The following is a 27028-nucleotide window of genomic DNA, read 5'->3' as shown; positions in this document are numbered from 1 at the left end:
GTACCCCAAAACCTAAAATGCAATTAAAAAATTTTTTGAGATAGGGTCTTGCTCTGTTGTCCAGGCAGGAGTGCAGTGTCATGATCATTGCTCACTGCAGCCTCAAAACTTCTAGACTCAAGTGATCCTCCCACCTTAACTCCTCAAGTAGGTGGGCTGAAAGGTGCACAGCCCCATGCTTGGCTAATTTTGTTTTTTTTTTTTTTTTTTTTTTAAGGAGACAGGGTTTTGCTATGTTGCCTAGACTGCTCACAAAGTGCTGGGCTCAAGTCATCCTCCAGCCTTGGCCTGGAAAAGAGCTGGGCTTACAGATATGAGCCACTGTGCCTGGCCACTTATTTTTCAAATTTAATTGCCCTAATTAATAAAGATATCAGTTCATATTTACTGGTCTTTAGGGTTTCTTCTTCTGCAGATTGCCTGTTCTCAGATTGCCTGTTTAGGCTTCCTTCTTCTGCAGATTGCCTGTTCACCCCCTTTCCCTTTCCTTGTGTTAAATTGTCAAATTAAATAAGCAGGAGGCTATTGGCCTGAGGCTGTCTCTGTACTTTGAGTTTCTATGTAACAAACTGCAATTTAATTTAGCATGTAAACAAACCAAAATATAATTTAGGAGTCTATTTTTTGTAACAGAGAGCCAGGGCTCCACCAATCACAAGCAGCCAAGCCTCACCAATCGCAGGCAGCCAACTGATCCAACCATGTCCAAATAAGGCAAAGCCCAGCTCTAACCTATCAAGCTATTTCTGTATTTTACTTCCATCTCCTGACTATAAATACTCACTGCCCACTCAGAGATGAGCTCTCCAAACTTCTCCGGGTTCTGCATGCTGTCTGATTCCTGTCACTCTATACTCAAAAAAAAAAAAACTGCTAGATTTATTTTTGTTCAAAGTTTTTAACAGTTGTTTGTAGTTTTTGGAATTGACTTGTAGGAGTGCCTTATGTCTTTAGGAAACTAATTCTCTATATTGAAAATGTATTCTGCTAGTCACTGGTTTGTTGTTACACTTCACTTACATTGTATTCAACATACAGAAGTTTTAAATTTAGTGTAGCCAAATTTATCAATGGCTACACTTAAGGATTCTACTTTCCCTCTCTTAATTAAGAAACATATATATTCCAAAGATGAAAGATATTCCACTTTAGTTCCTTCTAAAAGCTGTAAAGCTTTGCTTTTTTTTTTTTTTTTTTTAAATTTAGATCTTTGATCCACCTGGAGTTTAGAATATGATAGGACCTAAGGATGTTTTATGTGGGGTTTTCTGACTTGATAGTCAATAATCCTATTCACTTAATATTTTTTCCCACTGATTTGACTTTTTCCTGCTGCCTCTTAAATGCCATCTTTGCCATACAACCAGTTTCTCTCTCTCTCTCTCTCTCTCTTTCACACGCACACACACACACACACACACAGAGTGTGTGAGAGAGAGAGAGAGAGAATGTGTGTGTTACCTAGACTCTATTCTGTTCAATTCATTAGTTTATTGTCTATGCCTATGCCAATACCACAGCATCTTAATAGATATATGTTTAGAAGAGGTCTAGATGTCAGGTAGAAAGAGCCCCAGCTCTGTTCTACTTCTAAATTATCTTCCATTCTCTTCACCCATTATTCCTCGGTATGATTTTCAGAATTAGTTTACCAAACCAACCAAAATCATTGTCTGAATTTTGATGGATAAAAGTTATCAATGGGGGGGGTAAATTTGCATAACAATAATATTGAGTCCTCCCACAAGACAGAAAACATCCTAAGAAGAGAAAATCAATTCTTAATTCTTACAAAACATCTGAAAAGGGCTGGATTTTATGTCCTCATCCCAGCCTGTAAAGACTGTCTAAAGAGCACCTAGTAAGCTTGAACCTGGCCCTCTGGCCTATTATCTATGTACATTTATAACAAGTCCCAGATGTCCATCAGACATTCATGTTAGATGTCAGAAATGTGATTCTTAGTGCTGTTTGTCAGTATTCTACACAGAAACTCAGGGATACATAAATCCTTTCCTGCCAATCAGCACCATGACCTTTATACACAAAGGACAAGAGAAGAGTAAAAATAAGAATACCACTGTATTAAGTTCAAAGCAAACACCTGATAATTCCCATCGTAAACCTCTGTGTTTAGGAAAGTTTGTATCATGTAGCTTAAGCATTTTACCCAAGCAAAGGCTTCTCCTCCTCCTCCATATTCTAAATCTTGGGAACAACTTGGAGGTAAGCAGAAAGAGATAAAGGAGAAAGAAGACTGCCCTGAAGGGCAAATTCTGATATAATTTTACTAACCAACTTTAAGCTCAGAAGAGGTATTAAAAAAAGATGTCAATAAAGGGTGGCCTGGCATTAGGTCTGCAATGAGAATCAAAAGAGAAGACAGTAAGAACAGGATTCTTGCTAAAGTACACAATATCCACTGCACCTAGTAAAACAGAACTCAATCAACATATAGGTGCTGACCAAGGAATAACACCTCCTCCTTCCTTGGTAGAGAGTTGGGAAGATGGCCATGGAGGTGAGTTTGGCACGGGCAGATGGACCAACTCAGCATCCCTCCCTCAAATGTTTTTACAGACCATTCACTCACTTGTTGTTCGGTCATGTGGAGGACAAGATAGTCAATTCTTACTACCCAGATCCCAAATTTGGGAGATCACCTGTCTTGGTCTACCCCGTGCTGCTATAACAGAATACCGCAGACTAGGCAATTTGCAATGAACAGAAATGTGTTGGCTCATGACTCTGGAGGCTGGGAAGTCCAAGAATGATGCGGCTGGCATCTAGCAAGGGACTACTTACTGCTTCATCCCACAATGGAAGGGCAAAGAGAGGAGGAGAGAGAGTCAAAAGGGAACCAAGCTCATCCTCTTATAAGGAACCAACTCCCAAAATAACAATCCTACTCCTGTGATAACAGCATTAATCCATTTATGAGGGCAGAGCCCTCACTGCCTAATAATCTCTTAAAGGTCTTACCTCTTAATACTGTTACAATGGTAATTCAATTTTGACAGGAGCAGGGGAAGGGGGTTAATATTCAAACCACAGCATCACCTATTCACTATAATTTATTTATGATCCTTAAACGCCGTGCTTTTGAAGTCATTTGCAGATAAATGAAGAAGAGTAAAAAGTTTCAGGCACTCAACACACACTTTCCCAGTAGAGGTCAAAGCAACACCCTGCCTTCTTGTTTCAGCTCTCCTACTACAAATAAATGTCCTTCCTGCAGTCAACTTAGTCCTGTATTTTTGCATCATATATGTGTGTGTGTGTGTGTATGTGTGTGTGTGTGTGTGTGTCCATATATATACTATATATGGTATAGTACATGGTGTATATAAACACCATGGAATACTATGGATCAGGACATCCTAATGGTGCAGCTGCTATTAAGGGTTCATTTGTTCAACAATTAAAGTCCTATGTCCTCTGAGTTCAGACTAGTAATCCAGGTTGGTTTCTATCCATTTAATATTTCTCCCAGTACAAAAGGATAAGATATATCCTTATATTTAAAGGACACATACACCATGGCATACTAGTAAGCCATTAAAAAGACTAAAATCATGTCCTTTGCAGCAACATGGATAGAACTGGAGACCTTTATCTTAGGTGAAACAACTTAGAAACAAAAAGTCAAATACTATGTGGTCTTACTTATAAGTGGAAGCTAAATAATATATACACATGAATGTAGGGAGTGAAATAATAAACACTGGGGAATTGGAAAGGTGGAGGGGTGGGAGGTATGCGAAGGAGGGAAATTACTTAATGAGCACAATGTAGATCATTTGGGTGATAGTTACACTAAAAGCCCAGACTTCATCACTATATAATATATCCATAAATAAATAAATGTCCTTCTTGCAATCAACTTAGTCCCATATTTTTGCATCATATATATATATGCGTGTATACATATCTATAAGCACAGACATATATGATGCAAAAATGTGTACGTATATATGCACACACACATACATACAGTATAAATACTATATAGATAGTATATAGATATATAGTACATAGACAAAACTGCATTTGTACCCTTTAAGTTTACACAAATTTTTTTGAATGTCAGAAAAGGTAAGACTAGATTGGGTGCCAGAAAACCTGGATTTCAGTCCAGGTTCTCCCACAAAATGAAAATATTTCTTGGATGTATCATCAAATTTATCTTGGCCTTCATTCTTTCATCTATAAGATTGACAGCTTGCCTTCTAAGTTGGAAGACTTTGTTCAGAAGACAAAGGCGTGTCCCTAGCAGAAACTTTGATACAAATGGTAGCTGCTGGAGTTATGCAGGGCACTCCCCGTGCAGCTTAATGCAGAGACCCTGCCTCCAGCGTGCCGTATTTCTTCATTTTCAATGATTATAATAGTATTTGGGTTTTCTTCATCTCTGCAAGCTTGAGTGGACTAAGCTGTCTCCCCAGTGCCTCAGAAGATAATCTGCCTTCCCATGCTGATGTAGAAAGTTTCTTGACCTGTAAGATCCTAGGCCATGATAAATCCATTCCCAAAATAAAGGCCACTATGTGAGGTTTCTTGTCGGACAGTTAAAACTCCCCTGGTTTCTCCCTGACTTTACTGCCAACTTCTCTTACATTCTAACAGATGGTCTGACCTTTTCAGGGTCTCTGTTTCCTCTTCTACAAAAAGAGGCTATGCGACAATTGGAATTCCACATCACCGGGATAGAGCAAACCATCACAGGGTGGGGACGCTTTCTTTGCACTCTTAGAAAGTTTAAGTCCATGACACATGCACCTGTCTTCAGTCAAAGTGTAACTCCAAAATTGTTTAATTTATATTTAGTTAGTTAGTTATTCTGCTGTTTTGCCTTCTCAAGTTACTAACAGATAATTGCATAGGAGGAAATGAAATACAATACATGATGGTAATGGCAGATCACTTTACGGGCAAATTCCTGTCTTGGAAACACTTACTGAAATGGGACACAAGTGATTCAGTACAAAGATGGTACCCCTCCACACACACCCCTTTAATTAGATCCTTAACTTATTTAATGACACCTCTGGGTCTGGAAAGCTGTTATTGTTTAAGCGTTTAATGTGCCACAGTAATCAGGGAAAGGAGATTGGGAAGGAAAAAGACAAAATGCTTCTAGGACTCAAGTTATTGGTGTGACCTGCCTGGCATCCCAAAGCAATCCTGGTAGTGATATTTTGCTTTCTTTCCCCCTTCTGGGTGTAGATATTGGTGGAAAGATGCTTCTGGAAACTGTGCAGTAATTGTCCTCCCTCAGAAGTTTATTTTACAACCTAGTGACGATGTATATGTCCACTCCTTGCCTCAGCACATTCATAATCAATAAGAAGTATTTTTTTCCCTGTAGTTATTCTTCACCTTGGGGGAAAAAAATCAGAGTCCAAAAAGAATGGGCCAGAAATGCAATTATTGGCAGGGCACAGTGGCTCACTCCTGTAATCTCAGCACTTTGGGAGGCCAAGGCAGGTGGATCACCTGAGGTCAGAAGTTCAGGACCAGCCTGGCCACCACGGTGAAACTCCATCTCTACTAAAAATACAAAAATTAGCTGGGTGTGGTGGTGCACACCTGTAATCTCAGCTACTCGGGAGGCTGAGGCAAGAGAATCACTTGAACTCAGGAGGCGGAGGTTGAAGATCAAGCCACTGCACTCCAGCCTGGTGACAGAGCAAGACTCTCTCTCAAATAAAAAGAAATAAAGAAAGGAAAAGAAATACAATCATTTTTCTAAAGCTGAATGTACTTTATTACCAGGTTTTATTTCAAATAGAAGATAGAAGCTTGGTCTCAGTAACCTTGAGCTCCTCCTTCCGCTGTGGTTGCCTCAAAGCATGCCTGGTTTCACCTCTCCATGAATTCATCCACCTGTTTCCTTTCCTTGTCTTTCTGGGTGAGGGTACAGGATTAAAATGCAACCCTCCTATCAGAACAAGCATGTATTCCAGGTGAGCAGCATCTGGATTCAATCATCTTCTCCCTCTTCTTGCCGGGGCTGTTTCTATTGCCGGCAGTGTCTCATTCAATATATTTTTCTGTCTACATTTAGCTTCTCCTTGTATTTCTCCTCTCGTTCCAGTTGTGCATCCTTTGTGACCTTTTCCACATGAATCAAACACCAGAGATTATAGGGAAGAGAGCTGAAAACATGAGAGAGGACTCTGAGATAACTTAATAGAACTCTCAGCTGGTAAAGAAACTCCTACAGGTAAGGAAACTGAGGTTCAGGCACATGTCTGGGGTGGAATCGGAACTAGACACCAGAGCATCCCAGAAGCCAACTAATCCCCCCTCGCTAGGAATAAATAGTTGCTATTTTCCTAACATCTGAGGTTGAGAGGTGGGGTGTGTCAACAGTGACATGTCTGAGCTGCACAGAGGATGGTGGATTGTTTTCAAATGCAGCTTTTTCTCTGATGGAAAACCTGAAATTCTTCAGAGAAGTGAATAATTCATGTAAACACTGTCTCTGAGCAACTGGCTGTTCCCTGCCTCAGTGGGCTCATCTGTAAAATGAAAAAAATAGCAGTACTCTTGCAAGGATTAAATGATATAATAAAGATGAAGCACTTAGTATAGTTTTTGATATAGAGTAAGTGCTCAATAGATGTTAGTTATTATTAAATCATCATTACCATCATCATCATCATCACCATCATCTTATCACTTACTGTTTGGAGACCTCTGCTATACTTTGATGCTTGAGTCATTCTGTCAAACAGCAGTACGCTGGAAGAATTCTTCCAGTCATTCATTGCCAGATATTTATGTAAAGGGTAATTGGCAAGATAGCACTTCCTTTCTCTGCATGGTGGGAAAGGATGCCCTTGTTAGCTTTTCTTTCCTGCTGGGAAAATGCTACGCCATAAATAAATATTGAAATAGGAAATACTCAATAAATGAATGAAAGTGACATGGGGGTATAACTAGAAAAAAGCCTGCAAAATGTTATAATCAACTTCGAGTTTCAATATCATATTAACAGTGACAGAAGTAACTACAAAGAGGGCTTAGGGGCCAGACAAATTTCCCCTTTGGATGGTCGGACATCTGTATTAACTGTTCCTCTTTATTCTTTTCCTTCCCAGCTAAAAGGATTTGGTATAACTCTGGTAAGGCATGAAGATGTGTCTGCCTGGAGTCACTACAGACTTCTACAAAAAAAATGAAGGTTGGAAAGTAAATTTAATCAGGGTTGCCAGAAAAAATAAAGGAAGCACAACTAAATGTGAATTTCAAATAAATAACAAAATTATTTTAGTATGTCTCAAATACTGGATGAGCATCTATTATTGTTGATATCCGGTTTTGCTTTGCTTTGTTTCTAAATCTGGCAACCCTTCAAATACTACCCATTTTCCCTACTTGGCATATAAAACATAGGTAATTTAGTAGTCTGTCTGGCAGTGTCTGGTTAGAGCTTATTTGGATTATGAAGAGATGAGGCAACACCACTGTACATATAATCAAGGATCTCCCTGAGAAGACATAGCGGTGGCCTCCACAGGCTAATTAATCCATCGCCTGAAGCTGTACCACTTACAGAAGGGGTTAAGGTTTATTGTGAGAGAGGAATAATTAGAAAAGACTCAGATTTTAGAGAGTATAACATCTTCATAAAAGCCTATTTTTATGAGGTATTTTTAGACCAGAGCATTACCTGATTCCCATGGGGGAATTCTATGTTTTAATAAACTCCAAAGACTCAATAATTGGATATTATATTTGTGCTAATTTCACTATCCCAGAATACCTTAGTATTTTGGATATGGGGAGAGATAACCTGACCCCGAAAAATTATGTGCCAGACATTTAACACATTACTTCAACTAGTCCACAAAACAACCCTATGAAATAGAAATTGGGGTTCAGAAAGTCGAAAAATAAATGAAAAATGTGTGCATACCATATTACCTACTAATGCCACCCCCAGTTATTTCCCCTCAAGAAATGCAAACTAGCACAGTGGCTCACACCTGTAATCCCAACACTTTGGGAGGCCAAGGCAGGCAGATCACTTGAGGTCAGGAGCTCGAGACCACCCTGGGTAACATGGTGAAAGCCCGTGCCTACTAAAAATACAAAAATTAGCTGGACATGGTAGCACATGCCTGTAATCCCAGGTACTTGGGAGGCTGAGGCAGAAGAATCACTTGAACCTGGGAGACAGGTGAGCAGACATCGCGCCACTGCACTCCAGCCTGGGCGACAGAGCAAGACTCTGTCTCAAAAAAACAAACAAGCAAACAAACAAACAAAAACAAAGAAATAAAAACTTATGTTCATACAAAAACCTGTACACACGTGTTGATGGCAGTTTTGCTCGCAATTGCCCCAAAATGGAAACTTTATTCATAATTGCCCCAAACTGCCCCTAAATGCCCTTCAATGGGTAAAAAACAAGTAAACCGTGGCACATCCATACAACGAAATGCTACTCAGCATTAAAAAGAATGAGCTACTGATACACACGACAATGTAGATGAATTTCAAGGCATCATTTTGAGTGAAAGAAATCAGTCTCACAATGTTACCTACTGTGTGATTTCATTTATACGACATTCTTGAAATGACAAGCCGATGGTGACAGAGAACAGACCACAGTGGTTGTCAGGGGTTGGCATGGGGTTTAGAGCTTGACTCTACAAGGATACAAGAGGGAGTTTGCTGGGGTGATGAAACTGTTCTGTATTCTGATTATGGTGGTTACATAAATATATGCCTACACAGTCATAAAACTGTACATGAAGAAATCAGTTTTACTACACGATAAGGTTAAAATAGAAAATTAACTTAAAATACAGAAATAGCAAACTTGAGGGTTAGAATTCAAATCTTGGTCTCTTCAATCCTATTAGACAACTCCCTAAAAGCAACCATAATTCAGCTGACAACATGTTTCAAGATGGCAAGGAACTGATACATACATAAACATATTATATACATACACACACATATACACAAACATACATTACATATGTGTGTATACATATTCCTTTTCCAAGTGCTTAGCATAGTGTCTGGAAAGTTCTACAGGAATAGCTTGAATTTTGGGCCTCTAATACTCCATTTGCTTAATTGCTCAATGCCCCTGCCAGCTGGGAGCTTGACTAATCACCTATGCTAATATAAAGTCAGTGCCAATGGAAGCTGTCATTTTTCTGTCCTTCAGCTGGAAGACTTTCTTTCTTTTTTTCTTTTTTTTTTTTAGGGAGAGTCTCCCTCTGTCACCCAGGCTGGAGTTGCAGTGGCACAATCTCGGCTCACTGCAACCTCCGCCTCCCAGGTTCAAGTGATTCTCCTGCCCCAGCCTCCCAAGTAGCTGGGATTACAGGCACATGCCATGCCTGGCTAATTTTTTTGTATTTTTAGTAGAGACAGGGTTTCACTGTGTTAGGCAGGATTGTCTCGATCTTCTGACCTTGTGATCCGCCCACCTCTGCCTCCCAAAGTGCTGGGATTACAGGCGTGAGCCACCGCACCTGGCCGCAACTGGAAGACTTTCAAGTCCCCCATACGGTTTTCACCTGACCTTTCCCTTGAGCCTCTGGCTCAACAACCCTGTGTCATATCTACTTGTCACCTCAAACTCAACATGGCCTAAACAGAACTACTGAGTTCTTGCCCCCTACATACTCCAAAGAAAAATCTCAAAATTAAAGGAGATTTTCTTTCCCGTTTCAGTAAATGGCACCAACATTCATCCAGGTGCTCAAGCCAAAAATTAAGTATCACTCTTGATTCCTCCATTCTCTGACCTTCCCATTGCGAGCCCATCCACCCCCATCAAATCCATCATCGTCCTCCAACTTCATCCCTGTCATCCTGGTCCCCATCTTCTACCTGGAAAACTGCAAGAGCCCTGTCTTTGACATACGAGCTTCCACACTTGCCCTGCTATGGGCCATTTTCTGCAGAATGAACTGGTGTTTTAAATTTAAATTGCATCATGCCACCAGAGCCCTACCCTGCTTTCTTTCATGCTTCAAGTACAACTCATTGCCAAACCTGTTATGATTTGACCCTTTCTCACCTCTCTGATCCTCTGATCCTGTCTCTTTTCACTGTCTCTTTCACATAGGCTTCAGGTACCTAGGTACATTCTTTTTTTTTTTTTTGAGACAGAATCTTACTCTATTGCCCAGGCTGAAGTGCAACGGTGTGATCTTGGCTCACTGCAAACTCCATTCCCCAGGTTCAAGCAATTCTCCTGCCTCAAACTCCCAAGTATTTGGGATTACAGGTGCCTGCCACAGTGCCCAGCTAATTTTTTTTTTTTTTTGAAGAGACGGGGTTTTACCATCTTGGCCAGGCTGATCTTGAATTCCTGACCTCAGGTGATCTGCCCACCTTGGCCTCCCAAAGTGCTGTGATTATAAGCACGAGCCACTGCACCCAGCCACCTTTGCTTTTATACTGTTAATCAAATATGTCTAACTACCTGCTACTCTAGTGCACTGTCTTCACTGTCCCCTCCGTGTGGAGCACTCTTCTCCTAGGACATGGCTGGTTTCTCCATTTCATGAGAGTCTCACCTTAAATCTGATCTCTTCGCATATAACTTATTTAACCTCCCAATCCAAACAAGCCTCTTTCAGATCAAAGAGCATTTATTATTTCCATTAAATAACTGGAATTTCTTATTTATAAGAATAAGTTGTCTGCTGTTCTCCTCTGAAATATGAGCTCCATGAGCATAGGGTTTCTGTCTGCTATAGCCTCGGTGCCAAGATTGGTGCCTTGCACCTAGTAGGTGTGCAGTAAATGTTTAATCAATGAGTAGATTGGAAAGAAAATGCATGCAATGTGTACAAAGAAAAAATAATTGGAGTATCCTTGGAGAAACTCTAAAAGGCTGCATAAGCTGGCTGACAGATTCCAGAGGACAGATTTAAAGAAAATATCCCAAAGGTACAAAAGATTTCAGTAAAAAACTACAGTCCAGGGGCAAAAAATTTCCTTCACTCTCTGTGTTAAAACTTCAACCCCAAACACAGGAGCCTGTGCCCTCAACCAATCAGGTATCTCCTCTGAGGGTAGACAGCATGGCAGATATTCCAAAAATGAATTAGCATGTTTATTGGCCCACATCCCCTAAGACAAACCACTTGTTTCATCAAAGTTACAGCTGTCTCCAGAGCAGGGAAAAGCCTCTCCAATCAGCAAGTTACATGGGCAGACTTAACATATTGTACAATGTTGATTTATGGTGACAATTAAGAACATATTACCAAAGTCTATTTCACCATTAACATCCCTGGGGACTGGATAACTTCTAAATCTTCCGGCTGCTCCCTCCCTAAAGGCTTGGATCTTGGCTAAGTATTCAGAGATTATAAATTTAACAAAGGATGAAAACTGCAAGAGGAGAGTCTTGAACAGCAAATAATGAGTTTAACCATCTTCTTAACTTCTCGGTGAGATTTACAATGCCTTCCTGCCTGAGGGCAAGGAATCTTTTATTTTGAAGTTTATAGCCTCTATCACTTATTGTTTTAGTTCCAGATGTGAGAGTCTGGCATTTGGATGGGATTCTTTTTGGAAGCCAGCATTCATCAGTTCAGCAAACCTTTCCTTCAGAGAATCTTTTTGGAGAACACTGCAGTGACCAGAACGCAATGGCTGCCATTTCCAAAGACAGGCACCTATGACTTAAAGAAGGTGCTGGATGTACAGACCCTGCATTGCATGTTCATCTGACCAAAAAGCCCAAGGACAAGACTTCTAAGACTCTGACGTGAAATAACTCTAGAACTAATTAGTTTCATGGTTCCAGAGTTGGATTCTCACCTCTGGTATAGCTGGGTCACCTCTGTGATCATCACTACCAGCAAAGAAACATGAGCCAAACATTATCTACATAGGGTTGAGCTGGCCAAGTTTGAGAGCCAATCACATCCAGATCACATTTTCTCAAAGTATGAGTCAGAGACCATTGGAATCACCTGGGATGCTTTCAAAGGAAGAAAAATCCCCTGCACCAAATCTACAGAATCAGAATCTCTGGAATTTGGAGTTAGGAAACTCTATTCTTTCTTTAAAACAAATTATCTCTAGAGGTGGGGTCTCGCTATGTTGCCAGGCTGGTCTCAAACTCCTAGACTCAAGCAATCCTTCTGCCTTCGCTTCCTAAAGTGCTGGGATTACAGGTGTGAGTCATGACCCCCAGCCAGAAATCTCTGTTCTTAACATGCTCTATAGATTATTTTACTGCAATTTAAATTTTGGTAAACTGACCAAGCTTTTTCGGAATGCATGCAACCCAACCTGGAAGGACAAGTCACCTACTCCAGGTGGAGACCTCAGATGGCACTAGTAAGTATCTGTCCGCCTTTCGTTATTTTCTTCTGAAAATGTAACCCATCATCAAGGCCCCATGGAGAGAAAGGTAGATGAAATTCCTGAGGAGAGTTCATCTCTCTGAGATATTTACCTTTCACTGGACCACCCGCTAGCATAACTTTTCTATAAAATCATGCTCAGTTTCGAGGTGAAATATGTACCTACAAAATACTTGGCACTCTTCTACTTGTTAGAATATTATTAGAAATGAAAATAACTTGAGAACTCAAGTAATGAATATACAATAGAAGAATTTCAGGTCTCATGAGGCTGGTGGAAGAGAAATAATTTTACTCTATTTATAGGCAGTACTAGCTATCCTCTCTCAACTCACCCCCAAAGGACAGTCATATAAAGTTTGGCTCCCAGGACATGTATTAGGGACTGGAAATTTGTCCCATATATGAGTTCAAATTTCCAAAGTTATCCAGTAATGAGAATTTCAGAGCATGGCATTTTGCCACAGGTCCATCAAATGCAATAGGTGCCAACTGCAAGAATGCAGGTATGTGTCCACGCAAATAAGCCTGGGAAAAGTACTATTCTGTCTGGCAGGAATGAGCAGAGAATAGCGGCTCAATAAACTCAAAGTTTACATATTCTAGTCACTAGAATTTTTGTTTTCTAGTTTTTATTATTTTTTTCCTTTTTTTTTTTTTTGAGATGGAGTCTCACTCTGTCACCCAAGCTGGAATGCAGTGATGTGATCTCAGCTCACTGCAACCTCTACCTCCTGGGTTCAAGCAATTCTCCTACCTCAGCCTCCTGAGTTGCTGGGATTACAGGCATGCACCACCATGCCCAGCTAATTTGTGTATTTTTAGTACAGATGGGGTTTTATTATGTTGGCCAGGCTGGGCTCGAACTCCTGACATCAAGTGATCCGCCCACCTCCGCCTCCCAAAGTGCTGGGATTATAGGCATGAGCCACCGTGCCTCGCCTATTCTGGTCACCAGCATCTTAACTGTAATAATCAAAAAGCACTCATAAACATCAGATATTCATTTATAACATTTCTCAGACAAGGTACATGTTCACAACGTGAGCTGGCTGTAACACGGCATGCTGACGTGATGATTATGTTAACTAACATTTGTTGGGAATTTTACATGTGTAGTAGGTGATCCTCACTCCAATGTATGAGTTAGGTGAATTTTTCAATCTGCACTTTACAGATAAGAAAACAAAACATTTCAGTGACCTGCCACGATTATAGAGCAGACACGTGAAGGATAGGATTTGAATCCAGATGGTCTCACACCAGAGACAACTTTTTCGGTAAAGCGCCACAAAAGTACATGTTTTAGGCTTTGTGAATCGAATGGTCTTTATGGAAAGAACTCACCTCTACCACTGTGATAGAAAAACAGCCATATACAGCAGGTAAACAAGTAAGCGTGTCAGGCCGGGCGCGGTGGCTCACGCCTGTAATCCCAGCACTGTGGGAGGCCGAGGCGGGTGGATCACGAGGTCAAGAGATCGAGGCCATCCTGGTCAACATGGTGAAACCCCGTTTCTACTAAAAATACAAAAAAATTAGCTGGGCATGGTGGCGCGTGCCTGTAATCCCAGCTACTCAGGAGGCTGAGACAGGAGAATTGCCTGAACCCAGGAGGCGGAGGTCGCGGTTGCCCCCCTGCCCGGGTAAAAGGAGGGAAGCTCGGTCACCAAGAGCGAAACTCCTTCAAAAAAAAAGCAAGTAAGCGTGTCTGTGGCTGCGTGTCAATAAAACTCTGCAGGTACTGAAATTTGAATTTTATGTAATTTTCACGTATCTTAAAATATTACTTCGGGTTTTTTTCCAAGTATTCAAAAATGTGAAAACTGTCATCATCACATGGTCCATACAAAAATGGGTGATGGGATGAATTTTGTCTGCACGCTGTAGTTTTCAGACTCCTGCTCTATAGCATGGACCCTTCCAAGACTGACACCTTGCCTTTTTCTACTGCTTTGAGGTTGTGATATCTTGAGCAAGTCATTTAACTTCTCAGTTTGCTTGCCCTTAGTCACTTAATCTTTTACCTTGATTGATGGTACGCAGTCAGCTATTCTACATTTATATTTTCATTTAACAAATATTTATTGAACCCATGCACTGGGCCAGATACTCCAGGCACTAGATTTAGTCCCTGCCCTCCCTGAGCTTATATTTCAGAGGAAATAACAGATAAATAAGCAAGTACCTTACTTTCAGGACAAACAAATAGGCTAAGGAACTCAAAATCTATCAAGAGATAGATTGAAGAGACTTTTCAATAGAAATTGAAGAGACTTTTTGGACACAGGTAGTTCCATGCCAGGAGGGGGACCTCAAATCATACTTTCACCTCTCCTGCCCTAGTCTGATCCTCTTGAGAGAGAGCGCTGAATTATCTGAATTACAGAACTTAGTACATTGCTCTAATTCTTAAAAAAAAGATACATTTGTTTTTCATCGCCATGTAACAAGTTTTCAGGTGCTTAGCAGCTTAAAACAACATATATTTATTATCTCAAGTTTTCAGAGATCAGGAGTCTGGACATGGCTTAGCTGACTCTTTTGCTCAGAGTCCTATGAGGCTGTCAACGAGGCATCAGTTGGGCTGTGTTCTCATGTAGAGGTTTGAATAGAGAAAAAATCAGCTTCCAGATTCATTCAGATTGCTGGAAGAATTCATTTTCTTGTGGCTATAGAACTCACGGTGGCTTGCTTCTTTGAGGCCAGAAGGATGGTGAAAATGAGTGTTCTCAGAGTCACCTACGTAGAAAGATACTGAAGGTCGTGACATCCCATCACCTTAGCCATGCAATACAATTCAGTCAAGGCAGTGACACCTGATCCATCACCTCTGCTGTACTCCATTGGCAAGAAGAAATCACAGGTCCTACCACACTGAATGAGAGGGGATCTCCAAGACATTACACTGGAAAGTGGAGGTCACTGAGGTCGTCTTGGAATCCCATCTGCCGTAAAAAATGTCATCTAAAACATACGACTAATAGTGGTGCTGAGTCAAGGGTTGTCTTACATTTAAAGAGCTAAGAACAGAGCCTGGCACACAGGAAAAACCAATTTTATTTATTTTCATTTTTTTGAGATAGAGTCTTTCCCTGATTCCCAGGCTGGAGTCCTGTGGCACGATCCCAGCTCACTGTAACCTCCACCTCCAGGGTTCAAGTGATTCTCCTGATTCAGTCTCCCAAGTAGCTGGGACTACACGACATGCAGGCCACTATGCTCAGGCTAATTTTTGTATTTTTAGTAGAAACAGGGTTTTACCCTGTTGGCCAGGGTGGACTCGAATTCCTGGCCGCAAGTGATCTGCCCACCTCAGCCTCCAAAAGTGCTGGGATTACAAACGTGAGCCACTATGCCCAGCCAGGAAGAACTCATTTTGTGTTTCTTATCATCTGCCACTATCATTATTAAGAAGGTTCCGGCCATGTCTCACCCAGCTCAGAGCATCATTCAGCCTCTCCAGGGTGATTTGGGATACTGGGATTCTGTTGTGCAGAGCGCAACTTCTCTTCTCTACCTCTAAGGATGTCTATGCATCACGTACTGAGTCCACATCACCTCCGACACCTTGAACTTCTCATGCTGGACCTAACGGCTCTGTGCCATCTCATTTTCTAGGAGGAAATGTTTCCATCAGAGACAGGGTATGTCAACTTTTTCCCCATAACTTCTGAGCTCCCAAATTCTAATTTGCTTTAGTTCAACAAATTCATCTTACAATCTTTTATTGTGAGCCTTCCACATATCAAGGGCTAGGCTTTCTCCTTCTCGGCAGGTTTGCGCCAATCCATAACCCGAGAATTTCTTCTTATTTTGCCTATTTTAATTTGGATTCTTTGTCACTTTTTCCCATTCTAGTTAAGATTAGGTCCGTTTGTTAAGGGCAATATCTACAGATTTGTGCTGTTAGAGAAACAGTGCATCTTACTGACCTGCTCTCTTATTGTATAGAAATGTAGGGAAATGAAGTTTCTTCTCTCTATTCTCTCACCATATATAATATATATATGGAGATATATGTATTTTATATATTTATAAATACATACACTATATAAATATATATGGAGATATATATATATATATTTTTCCTGCTGCTTTATCTGCCTTATTCTGCCATTTAGATTCAAATTGCTCCCTATCGCCCTTCTGATTCCCCTCAAAAAACTCTGGAAAATTCAATAACTATTTTTTTTTTCTTCTTTTGCCTCTAACCTCCTAGAAACTCTTTTGGAAAGATTTCGCTCACACTAAAAGATTCAAGTGATTGTCACTATATAATTAGCAATAATAATAGTAATAATATTACCAATAATGATGATATTAATAACAACTAATATTGCTAGAACTCTTCCTGTATTCTGGGGTTTCCTCTAAGATCTTTGTACATTTTAGCCTATTTCGCCCTCATTGTGGATATCAGGAAACTGAAGCATAGAGAAATTAAGTAACTCGTCAAAGGTCACACGACTCAAAAGTGACAGCTGAGATTCATGCTCAAGCTGTCTAATTCCAATGACTACACTTTTAACCACGATGTAATTTTGCCTCTTCACATAGATCACGAGAAAAATGTTAGTGGAAACAGAATCCCATATCCAGAAATAGACTATGAGAAAAAATGTTAGTAGAGAGAGAATCCCGTATCCAGAAATGCACTTTGAATCCAATTAACAGGGCAAGGTAGTAGGAAAACACGGGGAGAAAAAGGGAAAATTTTGACTCTTCGCCCCTATGAAATGCGAGTGAGGGTCAGGTCAGTAGGGTGAGCTCTTTCTCTGACACCTCAATGCTCTGAATATTGCTTTTACCAAATCATCCCAAGTGAAGTACAACGTGAGAAAATGTGACACTGAATCCAAATTAAAACAGCCATGATGAGAGAGGATATGGGTTCAGGCCGAAACAGGGTCAAATCCCAGCCTAAGACTTAATATCCACCTGAATATTGGCGGATGAGAAGATTATGTCCAATTTCATTTGAGGAAATAAATGTCTGTTCCTAAAATCAAGCTAGTAAATTACAAATGGAGTCTTATCCATTAATTAGAACATGGTTTAGGAGGCTGAGGCAGGAGAATTGCCTGAACCCAGGAGGCGGAGGTTGCGGTGAGCCGAGATCGCGCCATTGCACTCCAGCCTGGGTAACAAGAGCGAAACTCCGTCTCAAAAAAAAAAAAAAAAAAAAAAAAAAAGAACATGGTTCTATTTCTAAGATACATATTCTAGATAGTGATGTTATTGATTTTATTTTTACTTATATATATTCTAGAAGGGGGTGTTGTTTATTTCATTTTATTTAAATTGCTTTATATTTTTTCAAGACAAAATCAAGATACACAAAATTATAAATCACATTCAATCTTTAAATATTATAATATTAGCACCAGCTGTGATGGCTCATACCTGTAATCCCAGCACTCTGAGAGGCTGAGGCGAGCAGATCACTTGAGCTCAGGAGTTTGAGATCAGCCTGAGCAACATGGTGAAACCTCACCTCTACAGAAAAAAAAAATACAAAAAATTAGCTGGGTATGGTGGCAAGCAGCTGCAGTCCCAGCTACTTGGAAGGCTGAGGTAGGAGAATTGCTTGAGCTGTGGAAGTTGAGGCTGCAGTAAGCCATGACCACGCCACTGCACTCCAGCCTGGATGACAGAGCGAGAGACTCTATCTCAGAAACAAAAGTTACAGTACTAGTACTCCCCGTGGGTCATTTCACTGCATTTCTTTTTTAAAAGAATTAAACCTTTTTATATTTTAGTTTGTAATATTTGGTGGGAGACTCCAGTCCGTTTATTCAGCAAATAGTTACTTACATTGTATTAGTATGTTTTCATGCTGCTGATAAAGACATACTGGGGACTGGGAAGAAAAAGAGATCTAACTGGACTTATAGTTCCATGTGGCTAGGGAGTCGCAGACTCATGACAGGAGGTGAATGGCATTCTTACACGGCAGTGGCAAGAGAAAAAATGAGGAGGAAGCAAAAGCGGAAACTCCTGATAAACCCGTCAGATCTCATGAAACATATTCACTATCATGAGAATACCACAGGGAAGACTGGCCCCCATGATTCGATTACCTCCCCCTGAGTCCCTCCCACAACACAGGGGAATTCTGGGAGATACAATTCAAGTTGAGATTTGAGTAGCACACAGCCAAACCACACCATGCATTTACAAGCATAGTAATTGCTATGCTTCTACATTAAGCCAGGCTCTGTGCTAAACCCTTGGTCTATGAATGGCTTATCTAGAACAGACCCATTCTTTCAGCTTAAAGTGCTTACTCTCTGTTGAGCATTGAACCATAGGAGATTGCAAATATTCAATCATTTTTTACTTACAAGAATGGCAATTTCCTATGATCTAATCTTATAAAAGGGAAATACATTAAATGATGACACAAATGGAAGTAGAATTATAATATGAGATAACAGCCATGTAGGAAAAATGTAAGGTTCTACATCAAACACGAAAAGGCAAAGGCTAGTTTTGGAATAGTGTTGGTGATTCTTCTTTTCTTCCCCATGCTGCTTTCCGAGTGTAGAAAATTCCATTAATCAATCAGTCCTAACCTCCCTCCATTCTCCTCCACAGGTAAATTAGGGAGGGAACTGCTGCTGGGCCCCTTCCTTCTGCTTCCTCTTAGCAGCTAACCACCACAGAAAACCTGCTTTGCTGTGTTCCTTTATGCCACGCTTTTTGTTTTGTTTTTATAGTGGTAAACATATACATAACACAACTTACCATGTTAACCATGTTTAAGGTACATTGGCGTTAAGTACGTTCACATTGCTGTACAACCATTACTACCTTCCACCTGCAGAACTTTCATCATCTTCCCCAAACTGAAACTCTGCTCCCATTAAACAACTCCCCATCCTTCCTCTCCCCAGCCCCTGGTAGCTACCATCCTGCTTTCTGCCTCCGTAAGTTTGACAGCTTTAGATATTTCATATGAGTGAAATCACGTAGCATTTGTATTTTGGTGACTGGCTTATTTCATTTAGTATAATGTCCTCCAGGCTTATTCATATTGTAGAATGTGTCAGAATTTCCTTTTTTTTTTAAGACTGAATAATATTTTATTATGTGGATATATGACATTTTGTTTCATTTAATGACATTCATCAATGGACATTGGAATTACTTCCTCCTCTGGCCATTGTGAAAAATACTACTATAAATATGGATGCAAAAATATCTGTTCAAGTCTCTGCTTTCAGTTGTTTTAGGTATGTATTCAGAAATGGAATTTATGGACCACATGGAAATTTCATTTTTAATTTTTTAAGAAACCACCACACTGTTTTCTTAAAAAAATTAAAAATGAAGTGTAGGGATCACACCATTTTACTTCCTCACCAGCCATGTACAGGGTTCCAGTGTTTCTACATCCTCACTGACACCTGTTATTTTCCTTCTAAAAAAAAATAGCCTTTATCTTCTAATGGGTGTCCAGTGATAACTCCTTGTGGTTTTGATTTGTATTTCCCTAGTGGTATGGATGTTGATCATCTTTTCATGTGCTTATCAGCCAATCGTATACCTTTTATGGAGAAATATCTATGTAACTTCTTCATCCATTTTTAAGTCATGTTTTTTGTTTGCTTGTTGTTGAGTTGTAGAAGTCCTTTATATATTCTGGATATCAATCTCTTGTCATGTATATAATCTGCAAATATGTTCTCCAATTCCACAGGTTCCCTTTTAACTGTGTTGATAGTGTGCTTTGATGCACAAAAGTTCAAAATTTTGATATACTGCAATTGATCTATTTTTTCTTTTGTTGCCTATACTTTTGGTGGCATACCATGCTGAAGCTTTACAAAGGCAGGCCCACCATGGGGCATCCTGTGGGGTCGGATGATGTCTGTGACTAAGTGGTGAGTTTAGTTAATTCTGGATTCAGTGTAAAACTCTTACCCACAGAAATGAGCCATATTCTCCAACATCAGCTTTTCTGATTTAACAAAGATGTATTTTGATCTCCATCTGAATCACTCTTTGACTTTTTCTTAATTTGTTTCATATCAACTTATGCCCCTGTCCCGATACCAAAAGGAAACTGGGCATATGTGGTTTTAGGATGAAATCTCAAAAATGCATAGAAGTTAACTATTTAAGGGAAAGGAGTAGAGTAGGTTGTTCAAGGCAAGGCCATGAAAAGAGAGTATACAAGTGCCCTACGGTAGGAGAAGATAAATATTTTCAAAACACACACACACAAAAAAAAAAAACTAAAAAGGCTGATAAAAACCAGAGAGAAGAGAGCAAAAAGAACGGGGTGAAAGATGAGGTTCCAGACTGGAGTACAGCCAAAGTCCCGTACCGGCAGGATCTTGTAGCATATTGTGTCTGCCTTTAACCAGAAAGAGTTAAGCCTGTGATCCTTAATGGTTTGCTTACCCTCATTCCTGAGCATGAATAATGGAAGCATCAGACTTCCCCTAAAAGGCGAGGATTCCTATTGAACAATACAGATAAGCATGTCGTTTTACTGCCACCAAAGCCTTAGGTCAGAAACACTTTAATTGGCTAAGAAGATTCCCTTACATCAAAAATGGGAAAACAAAATCATGAAAAAGGCAACGCAAATTAAACTAACAAAATAGAGTGTGTGGGGTGGGAAGGCATCAACATTATTATTCCCCTAAAATTGTCCAGAAACAAAAACAAAAAATAATCTTCCCCAAATGAATGTGGCTGTTAGAAATATAAACACTTCACCCTAGTCTTTGGAAAGGGATTACAGAAGAAACAGAAAGACATTGATAACACTTTCCTCTGAACTCTTCCATCAACCCACAGTACCTAGGGCTACACGGAACTACATTACCTCATTTAACTCTCATAACTCCCCCAGGAGGGTGGGTACTACCATTATCCCTATTTTGCAGATTAGAAAATCAAGGCATTTAAGAGGTGAAGTGAATTCCCAACAGTTACCCTACTAATGTATGATGGATGGATTAAAAATCAAGTTTGGGGCCAGGAGTGGTGGTTCATGCCCGTAATCCCAGCACTTTGGGAGGCCGAGGCAGGTGGATCATGAGGTCAGGAGTTCAAGACCAGCCTGGCCAAGATGGTGAAACCCCATTTCTACTAAAAATACAAAAATTAGCCAGGTGTGGTGGCATGCACTGAAATCCCAGCTACTCAGGAGGCTGAGGCAGGATAACTGCTTGAACTTGGGAAGCAGAGGTTGCAGTGAGCTGAGATTGTGCCATTGCACTCAAGCCTGGGTGACAGAGCAAGACTGTGTCTCAAAAAGAAAAAAAAAAAAAAAAACAGGTTTTCTGCCACCAGAATTTATGTTTCTAACCATTATAACAGCCTTGTTCGCATAAATTCTATCCCAGAGAAAAGAACAGGTATCTTTGGCCAACTTAGAGAAAGGATCCGTCCCTAAATATGAGGAGATTTTCACATTGGGTTGTCCATTCATTCAGCCAGTTTCAGACCCTGATGACAAACCTGTAGAGTATGCACAGCTTCCGCTGAGTGACTGGGAAAGTTGAGGGAGAAAGGGAGGATGGACAAACTGTAAAGAATGTAGATCCAATGAGAAGGAAAAAGACTAGGAATGATAGAAAGAGGAAAGGAGTCATCCTCCTCCCAAAAGGGTATCCATTTTAATTAAGCTGTTTACCTGCAGTCGCCTTTTCATCTAAACATTAGCTTCTCCCATCTAAAAACTGAAATGCAGAATTAGAGATATTTCAAAATAAGATAAGTCCTCCTCATTCATTTATTCTCTAACATTACTTTATGGAGCCCCTCCTCCATGCCAGGCAGTTGGAGCAGTGGATGAAACAAAGATCCCACCCTGTGTAAAGTTGACGTCCTACTGAAGGGAGACACACAATAATCAATAAACAAAATAAATAAATAAAGTATAAAATGTGTAACAGAATGTTTTCAAAAGTTGGTTAATAAGGGAAATCAAAAGTATTGTTACAGGAAAAGGAAGAACAGTTGCAGTAGCAAAACATCCTCATTAAAAAGGTAAGGTGGTGTCCTCAAGTGGTGTTCAAAGTGCCCCTTTTAGGATCATTCCCTTCAGGTTGTTCTTGGGCAAATATTACCTCAAACACATTCCCTTTCAAGGTGTCCTTGGCCCTGACATCAGGTGCAGGAGGACAATGTCATCACCTCATCCTCAAGGATGGGGCCAAGGGAGACGCTGATATGTAGCAGGATTGCTGAATCCAACCAAGAAGAGGACTCTGTACCTTATTCTGCATGACTTATCCCCAGATAATCCTGGATGGAAAGGAGAAGGCAAACTCAACCTGAGGAAGCCAGTCCGTGGGAGTATAGACGTCAACATCAAGGTGCTTATAAAGACAGATGGAAAGAGGAGCCCACACTTTTTTCTACCCACATTTATCTTCACTGGCTGGGAAAGAGTTAGCCTAGCCAGGAAGATCCTGGGGGTTGAGGCTAAAAGAGTGTCTCTTTATCCAAAACCATGGATGAGGATGAGGATCGATGATGATGATGATGATGATGATGATGATAAAATAGTGGTGGTAGGGACCATGAAGATAATGATGGTAATGATGGTGATGGTGATGATAATGCTGAAGATGAAGATGGTGATGTGATAATGATGATGACGGTGGTGGTGATAATGAAGATGAGAATGGTGATGATGGGGATGATGATGATGGTGAAGATAATGATGGTGATGGTGATGCTGATGATGATGAAAATGATGATGATGTAGATGATAATGATGGTGATGGTGATGCTGATGATGATGAAAATGATGATGATGTAGATGATAATGATGGTGATAGCGATGCTGATGATGATGAAAATGATGATGATGTAGATGATAATGATGGTGATGAGGATAAGGGTGGTAATGAGACTGATAATGATGGTAACAATAACTATTACTATGTATTATGCTCTGGGCCAAGCACTTTATGAATACTAAACAATCAGCTTACACGACAAACCAATGAGAACAATATTAATATCATCATCCCCATTTTACAGATGAAGACATTGAAGCTTCTGAGTTACTTATCTTTGTCTCATGAAAAATAAGTGGGCAAAAGCCAGATTTAACTGCATAACATCTGGATTCCAAAATGGAAGCAGGAGAGTATTGACGGGAATGGAGATACACCATCTGGTAAACCAGAAAAGAGAGGCAGAGTAGTTGGCCAAACCAAAGAGTCACCAATAAAAGAAAAACTGTAATATTAGATACATGATGTAGTTTGGATATTTGTCCCCTCCAAATCTCATGTTGAAATGTGATCCCCATTGCTGAAAGTGGACATGGTGGGAGGTGTTTGGGTCATGGGAGTAAAATCCTCATGAAGGGCTTCATGTCCTCCTCATGGTAATGAATTCATTCTAAGTCTATCTGTTCACATCCGAGTTGATTATTAAAAGGAGGCTGGTACCTCCTCCCCTCTCACTTGCTCCCTCTCTCACCTGTGCCATACCCGCTACCCCTTTTGCCTTCCACCTTGACTGTACCTTCCTGAAGCCCTCACCAGAAGCAGATGCCAGCACTATAGTTTTTATGCAGTCTGCAGAACTGTAAGCCAAATAATTTTCTTTATAAATTATCCAGCTTCAGGTATTCCTTTATAGCAACACGAAATAGACTAATACCATACGTGTTTGCTGCCCTTCCTACTCCTCCCGTTTGCCAAGGATACACGTTTTCTGAGTCTAAGTCGTGAGTGATAGGAGAGGCAGATTACAGAAGTCAGAGGGACAATGTTAACCTAAAATTATAAATTGAAGCAAGTAGGTTAGCAAGACCACAATCCACACCATGGCTGAGCTGAGAGTTAAAAGTTCTGGATTTGAGAAAGTAGAAGAGAAACTATCTTGAGGACCAATATGACAAGGGAAAGAGGGAGAGGAGGCTAGGGTAAAGGTCTGCTCTAGGTCGTAGATGGAATCTTTCATGATGGCTGTTGATAAACTTCAGTAAAGATGTGAACCAAGTCTTCTTAATTCGACTTTTCTTTCACTGTTGGGGCTCCTTCCTGGTGTGATCCATTTGGGGAAGATGGAGCCTCTCAACTAGATCTCTGCATTCAGTTCCCCCTTGCCATTCCCCTCATTCTCTATTTTTCACTCTGTAGCCAGAATGATTTTTTAAGATACACATGAGATTGCATCATTACCCACAACCCACACTTTAAAACCTAGGCATCATGAGAGATTCAAACTCCTAAACATAGCTGATAAGGTTCTCTGTGCTCTCACCCCTGTTACCTCACCCACTTTATCTCCTTGTCATTTGATCTCTTATCATTCTTTAACCACTGCCTCCTTTTGAATGCACCTTGCTCCCGGCCACCCAGTGCCTTTGTATGTGTTATTTCCTTTGCTATTTGTTAATTCCTATTCACTTTCCACATCTCATCTCAAACATCACCTCCTCAGAAGACTCTTCCTTGGACACCCACTCAATAACCCCAGACTACAGCAGGCCTTCCTGTCTCATTACCCTTATATTGCTTTTTCATGGCATTGTTATCACACTTTATGTAATTGTCTCTATTTGCAGATGACATGATTGTATATCTAGAAGACCCCATCGTCTCAGCCCAAAATCTCCTGAAACCGATAAGCAACTTCAGCAGTCTCAGGATACAAGATCTATGCTCTTCTCAACCTCTTCCCTGTAAATCCCATTAAAGCAAAATAGTATTTCGGGCACGATTGTGTATTCAAAAATTAGCACAATGCCTAGCCCCCTTCACACCCAAAGAATGAGAAAAATAAAATGGGAAGAGTGGCCTCAGGTTTCCCGTCTTAACCTGGGCTTTGAGAAATATAGATATCCATGGGGGTGCTCTTGGTTGGTGTGGGTAAAATGAGGTCTTTGCTGAGAAACACTATAAGCCAACAATGCAATGGCTGCTGCAGGGACATAAGCTACATATGAATAAAACATACTTTAGAATATGAGAAAATTCATGTCATATAACAGAGTAACACTCAAGCTCTGAAGTCAGGCACACCTGGTTTCTATACCACTTCTTTCATTTAACTAGCTGTGTTGACCTTTGGCAGGTTACAAAGGTGATCTGAGATACCATATTCTATTTTCTTCTTATGAGACAGAGTTTCACTCTTGTTGACCAGGCTGGAGTGCAATGGTGCGATCTTGGCTCACTGCAACCTCCGCCTCCTGGGTTCAAGCAATTCTCCTCTCTCAGCCTCCTGAATAGCTAGGATTACAAGCACCCGCCACCACACCTGGCTAATTTTTTTTAATATATTTTTACTAGAGACGGGGTTTCACCATGTTGGCCAGACTAGTCTCTAACTCCTGACCTCAGGTGATCCACCCAAAGTGCAGGGATTACAAGCATGAGCCACTGCGTCCAGTCCTAAGACTCGATAGTCTCATCTGTAAAGTGGGGCTAATGGTCGTCCAGACCTTACTGTCTTGTTGCAAGGATTCAATGAGATAACATATATAAATGGCTTAACACAGCTCTTAGGACATGCAAGACCCCATTATTAATGGTAGCTATGCCAAACCAGATCATCTACATCAGTACGGTCCAAAAACTTGTAGCAACAATGGAAACCTTATTCTGCGCTGTCCAATATGATAGCCATTAGCTACCTGTAGCTATTAAGCATTTGAAGTATGACCAGTGTGACTGAGGAACTTAATTTTCGGTTTATGGCTAGTGGCCACCCTATTGCACAGCATACCACTCTAGACTGGAGTCTTCATCCACTGGTTCTGGGGGTGGTGCTGTCCCAGGTGCTAAAATTCTAGTTGTTCCGATCACTTGTTTGTTTCACGGGCAAAGGAAGCACTCCTTGGTAAATACCTCTGAGTAGCTTCCATATCACTACATAACTGCTGTTCTGGGGCTTCTTGGAGAAGCTTGACATAGCCACAAAGAGTGAGCAATACGTCTTTCTTGCCCCTCTATAATTCCACATTCTCATGATAATAGCTAGTACTTACTAAGCTCTTGCTCTGTGACAAAGTCCACTTTAGAGGTTTGTCTCACTTAATCTGCTTGAAATTCTATGAAGTAGACCCCATTACAATTCCCATTTTGGAGGAGCCTATTTAGAGGTCCACGACTCATAGCAGTCAATCCTGGATTTGAATTCAAGTAGCCTGAGTTTGGAATCTGTGCTGTAACCACCAGCTAGACTCCTTCCTGGTACTACTAGGGTCCAAGTTTTAAACAACAGAAATGAACTCTATTTAACTTAGCCAGTAAAGGGATTATTAGAAGATTCCCCAATAGCTCACAGAATCAAAGAGAAAATTAGACATTGGAAAATGGGGGAAAATAATCAAGGGAAACTAAGTGGTCAAAATCATCTAAACTCTCACCCTTGGAAGAGTCCATTAAGAGTGCCTCCACTTCCTCTGCAGCTTGTTCTTTATGTCGGCAGCCCCAGATTCAAGAACCTAGAAAGAAACATATTATTAGCTGAACTTGAGTCTAAAAAGCCCACACTCTATCATCCAGAGATCATGGGAAGCAAATTCCGGTCTTCTAGGTTCCACAGCAGAAGCTGCCGCCAAGTATCTCTTCAAGATCGGCTGTCAATGATTCCCTAAACATAGTGAATGGGTTAGACGTTGAGCAGATAAAAAATTATAAACATTCACTACCCATTGCCCTTACCTACAACCTTAT

General features: G+C 40.5%; 1 long non-coding RNA gene across 1 annotated transcript in view; it reads right to left on the bottom strand.

Annotated features, from left to right (window-relative positions):
• LOC116526479 overlaps positions 1-26784 on the bottom strand; it is a 198982-nt gene extending 172198 nt beyond the window's left edge. The window contains exon 1 of the long non-coding RNA XR_004258173.1: positions 26719-26784. This is a non-coding gene — a long non-coding RNA (uncharacterized LOC116526479). The remainder of the gene's footprint in view (positions 1-26718) is intronic.
• Positions 26785-27028: the final 244 nt, after the last annotated feature.

The sequence above is a fragment of the Sapajus apella genome, unplaced genomic scaffold (assembly GCF_009761245.1).
Source record: "Sapajus apella isolate SASKATOON/1434 unplaced genomic scaffold, GSC_monkey_1.0 scaffold51, whole genome shotgun sequence".
NCBI lineage: Eukaryota > Metazoa > Chordata > Mammalia > Primates > Cebidae > Sapajus > Sapajus apella.
The sequence above is the reverse complement of the archived record's forward strand: the minus strand, read 5'-3'. Positions and strand labels throughout refer to the sequence as shown.